Genomic DNA, 7,244 nt, shown 5'->3' with positions numbered 1-7,244 from the left:
AGTCTTCAGGCAAGAACACTGGAGTGGGTTTCCATGCCCTCCTCCAGGGGTTCTTCCCAACCCAGGGATTGAACCTGTGTCTCTTCCATCTCGTGTATTGGCAGGTGAGTTCTTTACCACTAGGGCCACCTGGGAAGCTCCCAATTATGAGTGTAACCGCCTTCAATTATCAAATCTCAGGGTGTTTGGGCAACTTCTTGAACTTGTAGTTGATGTCAGAAGTGATGGTGGTTTGCAGACTGTTCTCTAACTCTGTTGTGTATTTTATTCTCACAGCACCAATTAGTAATTAACTTAGTTCTCCGCGAACTCTGACCAGGTGTCCTACCATTTAATTCACTTCTGACACCACCTACCTGGAGATTGCATCAGATCCCACAGGTTAAGTGTTTAGTTTCAAAACTTTGCAATAGGTGTGTTTTCTCTTTTCCCTCCTCACTAGGACACTGTAGATAAGCAGGCCTATGCTTCCTCTGCCACCAGACCCAGTCTCATTTAAATTTCATTCTCCTTCTGCCCTGATTATCTCAAGGAACTCCATCTTCTGTTCTTGTAGGCTATGCAGAATGGTGTTGAAAGCGTAAAAAAAAAAAAAAAAAAAAAGGCGTGGCTGTCTGTTGCCAGGGTTCCTGGGATTTGCTTTAGGCAGGTATAGTGATACGTAGGGCTTTCCTGGTGGCTCAGATGGTAAAAGCGTCTGCCTGAAATGCAGGAGACCTGGGTTCGATCCCTGGGTAGGGAAGATCCCCTGGAGAAGGAAACGACAACCCACTCCAGTATTCGTGCCTGGAGAATTCCATGGATGGAGGAGCCTGGTAGGCTAGAGTCCATGGGATCACAAAGAGTTGGACACGACCGAGCAAATTCACTGGTTAGTGATACATACAGACATGGAAATGACCATCTTGAGGAAGTTTATACTCACAGATCCAGGACGAGGGGCACATGAGGCAGGACCACAAAGGAAAAACCATTTCTTTGATTAGGAGGCAGATGTGAAGGGGAAATGTGGGCAAGAGCTATCATTATGGTTTCTGTGGTAAGGAATCGACCAGGCACAGTAATCAGGCTTAAGCTGAGTTAGCCTGCAACATTTCAGTGGACTCTGGGATGTAGGGGGTGCCTCTAGTTGTCTGGTATCTGTCTCTAGACTGATTGGAGCAGGGGTATAGTGGGCCCACGCATCAAGTCTTGATGAAGAAGGCGGTTGGGAGTAGGGACTCTGGATGGGTTGATTTGCATATGAAAGGCTCGCTAGCAAGCACTGTGTTTGCTCTTTCTAGGAATGAAACCCCTGGAGAGGGCAGTCTCTCAGGATGAGCAAGGCCTCAAGACGTCAAAGCATCAAAAAGTACAAAATAAAAGCTATGATTAATACACTATCTTTGATTACTCCCACCAGAATGTGGCTAGACTTTCCTCTTTAGTGTATGGGGATACAGTTGTCCTCAACTGTGGAGATTTAGCCGAATTTCTGAGCCACCAGGAAAAGTTCATTCATCACCCTTGCACAAAAGAGAGTGAGAAATGAGAACAGACCATGGGCCTGGCAATAATTTGCCCCTCCTCTGCTCTGTCGCTGGGATGACCCTTGACTCTGTAGAGGAGGAAAACCTTTTCCTCTCTATCCCATTAAGCTCTTTGCCTGAGATGCTGAATATTAGACTGACAAAAGACAGATGTACAAGAGAAAAACAGTTTATCATGCATGCAAAGCACATCAAGTGCGAGAACTCTCAGGATGGGGTACTGAAAGGGTGGTTAGAATTTGAGTTTGTATAATATCTTATCAAAGAACAATAAATACGCACAGAAGTTACAACCCTAAAGGGTTTTAGGTTTTCAGGTGTGATAAGCTTTCAGTTCAATCACTTAGTCGTGTCTGACTCTTTGTGACCCCATGGACTGCAGGACGCCAGGCTTCCGTGTTCATCACCAACTTCTGGAGCTTTCTCAAGCTCATGTCCGTCGGGTCGGTGATGCCATCCAACAATCTCAGCCTCTGTTGTCCTCTTCTCCTCCTGCCTTCAGTCTTTCCCAGCATCAGGGTCTTTTCAAATGAGTCAGTTCTTCGCATCAGGTGGCCAAAGGATTGGATCTTCAGCTTCAACATCAGTCCTTCCAACGAATATTCAGGACTGATTTCCTTTAGGATGGACTGGTTGGATCTCCTTGCAGTCCAAGGGACTCTCAAGAGTCTTCTCCAATACCACAGTTCAAAAGCATCAATTCTTCAACCCTCAGCTTTCTTTATGGTCCAGCTCTCACATCCATACATGACTACTGGAAAAACAATAGCCTTGACTAGATGGACATTTGTTGGTAAAGTAATGTCTCTGCTTTTTAATATGCTGTCTAGGTTGGTCAGAGTTTTTCTTCCAAGGAGCAAGCATCTTTTAATTTCATGAGTGCAATCACCATCTGCAGTGATTGTGGAGCCCAGAAAAATAAAGTCTGACACTGTTTCTATTGCTTCCCCATCTATTTGCCATGAAGTGATGGGACCAGATGCCATGATCTTAGTTTTCTGAATGTTGAGTTTTAAGCCAACTTTTTTACTCTCCTCTTTCACTTTCAACAAGAGACTCTTTAGTTTTTCTTCACTTTCTGCCATAAGGGTGGTGTCATCTGCATATCAGGTTACTGATATTTCTCCTAGGAATCTTGATTCCAGCTTGTGCTTCATCCAGTTTGGTATTTTGCATGATGTACTCTGCATATAAGTTAAATAAGCAAAGTGACAATATACAACCTTGACATACTCCTTTCCCTATTTGGAACCAGTCTGTTATTTGATGTCCAGTTCCAGCTGTTGCTTCTTGACCTGCCCATAGATTTCTCAAGAGGCAGGTCAGGTGGTCTTGTATTCCCATCTCTTGAAGAATTTTCCACAGTTTGCTGCGATCCACACAGTCAAAGGCTTTGGCGTAGTCAATGAAGACGAATTAGATGTTTTTCCAGAACTCTCCTGCTTTTTCCATGATTCAACGAATGTTGGCAATTTGATCTCTGGTTCTTCTGTCTTTTCTAAATCCAGCTTATACATCTGGAAGTTCTTGGTTCACATACTGTCAAAGCCTGGCTTGGAGAATTTAGGGCATTACTTTGCTAGCCTGTGAGATGAGTGCAATTGTGTGGTAGTTTGAACATTGTTTGGCATTGCCTTTCTTTGGGATTGGAGTGAAAATTGACTTTTTCCAGTCCTGTGGCCACTGCTGAGTTTTCCGGATTTGCTGGCATATTGAGTGCAGCACTTTCACAGCATCATCTTTTATGATTTGAAATAGCTCAGCTGGAATTCCATCACCTCCACTAGCTTCGTTCGTGGTGCTTCTTCCTAAGGCCCACTTGACCTCGGACTCCAGGATGTCTGGCTCTAGGTGAGTGATCACACCATTGTGGTTATCTGCATCATTAAGATTTTTTTGTATAGTTCTTCTGTGTATTCTTGCCACCTCTTCTGAATATCTTCTGCTTCTGTTAGGTCCATACCATTTCTGTCCTTTATTGAGCCCATCTTTGCATGAAATGTTCCCTTGGTATCTCTAATTTTCTTGAAGAGATCTCTAGTCTTTCCCATCTCTAATTTTTTCATGCAGGTCCATGTTGGTGCAGACTTTCTGTCTTCTTCATGGTCATAGACTCCCCCAGGAGAAGGATTCATGACAATCTTCATTTCTCAGAAGTTTCTACTTTAAGTCAGGTAAGGGACACCACGAAAGGATTCTTTTGTATCTGCTCATCCTCACCTGCAACCAACTCAAAACAATACGTAGGACAAAGTGGGATATTTTGAGTTGGCATATCCAGAGCCCCAACAGCATGTTGTGTCAGATGAAGGGTGACTCATTCCCTCAGAAACTGAAAGTTTGTATCATAATGTAAACCACCAAAAAGTTAATTTTATAACCCAGCTTTGGTGTCTCCTCATAACCCTCTCTTTTTGTTCTGTGAAACATAGTCACTGGGCAGTTTATTAATGTTTAATGTGAATGAATATAGATTTTATCAGCACCTCTAAGGGCTTCTCTGGTGGCTCAGTTGGTAAAGAATCCACCTGCAATGCAGGAAACCCCAGACTGATTGCTGGATTGGGAAGATCCCCTGGGGAAGGGATAGGCTACCCACTCCAGTATTCTTGGACTTCCCTGGTGGCTCAGCAGGTGAAGAATCTGCCTGCAGTGCTGGAGAGCTGGGTCCAACCCCTCAGTTGGGAAGATCCTCTGGAGAAGGGAATAGCTACCCGCTCCAATATTATGGCCTGGAGAATTCCATGGACTGTGTAGTCCATGGGGTCACAAAGAGTCGGACACAACTGAGTGACTTTCACTTCACTTCAAGGTGTTTGTTGGAATGAATATTATCTGTGCTCTTTGACTTAATCTTCTTTTGAATATTTTTAGAGAGGAAGTAGAAAAAAAAAATAAAGTCTGATTTGGAGAGTTTATAACAAGCTTAACCCCCGTGGCAGGAGACCCATTCCTAAAATCTGGCCTTTTTCTCACTAAGTGTCCCTGCCTGTTGGGTGAATCAAATAATCTGGCTCTTGGGGTCAAGCTCAGGTTCAACATGCCATTTTTCTCTTCAAATTCTTCTCCTGAGAAATCCCGGTGTGTTTGCAGAAACACTGGGTAAAATGCACTGTGCCCCAGGCAGTGTTAAACTCTAGCTTAGAGGCCCTGAGTAACAATAAATGACAGAGGCAGTTCATAAGTTACTGATGCAGAAATACCTGTATGATAAAGTTAGACGAAAAATTATAGGACACACACACACAAATGTGTATACAAAGATACAAATCATTTGTGCAAAAATTAAAGTCAGTGCAAATACATGTTTGCTTTTCCTTTTGTATAGAATGTCACGAGAAAGGTAAAGAAGAAACTGTGTTAACCCTCCTAATATATCATCTTGTTTCAAGGTCTGTTGAGAACTGGATAATGTAGGAATCCAAGTGAGCCTTTGAGGACACTTCTTGAGGAAGAGACAATATCCTATCCAGGGAAGACACCAAATACACACTTCGCCTGCGTGGCTGTCTCACCTGGGCTTATCTGTGTCTGCACACTGGCTGTCCTACTGAGAATGGGTATATTGTAATTATTTTTGCAAATAGCTTTGAGGAAAAAAGTCATTGCCAAATTTTTAAAATGAAAGTGTGTAACTGTTACTACCATGGACATTCTTGAAATCTTTTTTGCACTGAGGGGGGGAAAAAAAAAGAATTTCCCTTGCAGAAAGTTAGGATTGACTTCTTTTAAAAGGGAAAGATTATCTGATGGGAGGAAACAGTAATCCTCCCATCTTTTGATGTTTTTTAAAAGAAGGAGTTACTAGTGCTGCATGCAGATACAGTAGCTGGGTTGTCCTAGCTCAGTCACTTCACCTTTCTTAACTTTGCTGTCCTAAATGTCTTCATAACACCTGCTGTGCCTGCCTTAGACTAAAAAATGTGTTTGCCAATGAGATAAATGAGATAAAGTAGGGCGAACACTTTAAAACTGCCTCATGCTACAAACTACTATATATAAAATAGATAAACAACAAGGCCCTACTGTATAGCACAGGGAAATATATTCAATGTGACAAAGCATAATGGAAAAGAATATGAAAGGAGAGAGATATATATACACACATATATGAGTTACTTTGCTATACACCAGAAACTGACACAATACTGTAAGCCAATTATACTTTAATTTAAAAAACAGTGGCTCTCAGATAGTAAGGATGGTAGCACAACCATTTGAAAGTACTTAATGCCACTAAACTGTACAATTGAATATGGTTGGAATGGTAAATTTTACGTTATGTCTCTCTTATCTTAATAAAAAAATTTTAATGGCTCTTGACGTTTGTTCTTAGGGTATGAGACACCCTGCAGCTTGAACTTAAAAGATCCTTGCTCCTTGGAAGAAAAGCGATGACAGACCTAGACAGTATGTTAAAAAGTAGAGACATCACATTGCTGACAAAGGTTCATATAGTCAAAGCTATGGCTTTTCTAGTAGCCATGTACAGGTGTGAGAGTTGGACCACAAAGAAGGCTGCGTGCTGAAAAATCGATGCTTTCAAACTGTGGTGCTGGAGAAGACTCTTAAGAGTCCCTTGGACAGCAAAAAGACCAAACCAGTCAAACCTAAAGGAAATCAGTCCTGAATATTCATTGGAAGGACTAAAGCTGAAGTTCCAATACTTTGACCGTCTGATGGGAAGAGCCAACTCATTGGAAAAGACCCTGATGCCAGGAAAGATTGAAGGCAGGAGGAGAAGGGGACAACAAAGGATGAGATGGTTGGATGGCATCACCGACTCAATGGACAAGAGATTGAGCAAACTCTGGGAGAAGGTGAAGGACAGGGAAGCCTGGCGTGCTGCAGTCCATGGGGTCACAAAGAGTCAGACATGACTGAGTGACTGGACAATAACAAGAGATACCAAAAGAATGGTTCCAAAGAAATGGTTCCTGGGTGTGGGCATAGGGTGAAGCAGGAACTTGAAGGGCTTTCACCTTGATTGTGCTCATATCTTCAAGAAAATATTTAAAAAGCTAGGTTGGCGACATGAATATTGGCACTGCAGCCCAATAATTACTTCAATTTCTGCCTTTCAGTGGGATCACTGAAAGTGGGATGGGTTCTGGTTTGCAGTGGTTACTTTTGTGGAAGTAGAGGGGGCAAGTACCATCATCCAGTAAATTTCGCAATAGACACTTCAGGGTGAGTTGATGTAAACTCTTCTACCTGCTCATGACTGTCTAGTCATCTCAGTACCAAAAAAAAAATCAAAAACTTATTAATAAAACCCCAGCCATTAAAAACTTTTATTAGAGAATTGGCTGATTCTCTCCCTGCACGGCCTGGAGGAGATGAAACAGATGGATTGGAATGCAATCTTTTTTTCCCCCACCACTCTCTTCAAGAGTCTTCAGAGCCAAGGCCAAGTTGAGGAAGGGGCAGGAGGGGCCCTGTCAAATCCACACAGCAGACTACCTGGCCTGTGGATCAGTTGTACATAACTCAATAGAGAAGTAACCGACCACAGAACATGCTTGTTCAGGGGATTTTTGTTTCACTGTCAGTATTTTTCCTTGACTAATGTCCTGAGGTTAGCCCAGATCAGTGTGCTGAGGTTGCAGACAGGAGGGTTAGTCATTCCCAGCTTTCTTACAGAAACTTTCAGATTCAAATCTGTTTTTTGCTGGTTAGTAGCCAGGAGTCTCTGGAGCAGGCCGTCAATGGGAG

At 42.7% G+C, this 7,244-nt stretch overlaps 1 non-coding gene across 1 annotated transcript; it reads left to right on the top strand.

The window, feature by feature from the left end:
- The first annotated feature begins 669 nt into the window (after window positions 1-669).
- TRNAF-GAA (transfer RNA phenylalanine (anticodon GAA)) lies at window positions 670-742 on the top strand. Its single transcript has one exon. It is a non-coding gene; the product is annotated as a tRNA-Phe (tRNA).
- The last annotated feature ends 6,502 nt before the right edge of the window (window positions 743-7,244 follow it).

Source organism: Dama dama, chromosome 8 (genome assembly GCF_033118175.1).
Source record: "Dama dama isolate Ldn47 chromosome 8, ASM3311817v1, whole genome shotgun sequence".
NCBI lineage: Eukaryota > Metazoa > Chordata > Mammalia > Artiodactyla > Cervidae > Dama > Dama dama.
Note: the sequence above shows the minus strand (reverse complement) of the source record. Positions and strands in the feature narration are given on the sequence as shown.